The sequence below is a fragment of the Lupinus angustifolius genome, chromosome LG13 (genome assembly GCF_001865875.1).
Source record: "Lupinus angustifolius cultivar Tanjil chromosome LG13, LupAngTanjil_v1.0, whole genome shotgun sequence".
Lineage (NCBI taxonomy): Eukaryota > Viridiplantae > Streptophyta > Magnoliopsida > Fabales > Fabaceae > Lupinus > Lupinus angustifolius.
Window position 1 is genome coordinate 8,009,842 of NC_032021.1, and position 295 is coordinate 8,010,136.

A 295-nucleotide genomic window follows, 5' to 3' on the forward strand; every position below is an offset into this window, starting at 1 on the left:
TGTTGTTCATAAAGTAGAGTTTATATTTGTTCTTTAAGTATTTTATGAAGGCATAACTAAAGGGGATGATAATAAAATCATATGAACCTTTATGTAGTTTTTGACCTTTGTAAATCTTAAAATTTCTTCATTGTTCTTAGATGGAAAAACTATATGTTTGGATAAGGTTAGATGAGTTATTTGTTGGGAAATATTTGAAATTATTGTTAGTCTTTGAATATGTTTAAAGGTGATGATTTTAACATCAAAGGAACCTTTAATGTGTATAGGAAAAAGTTTGTATTTTATTCTTAAA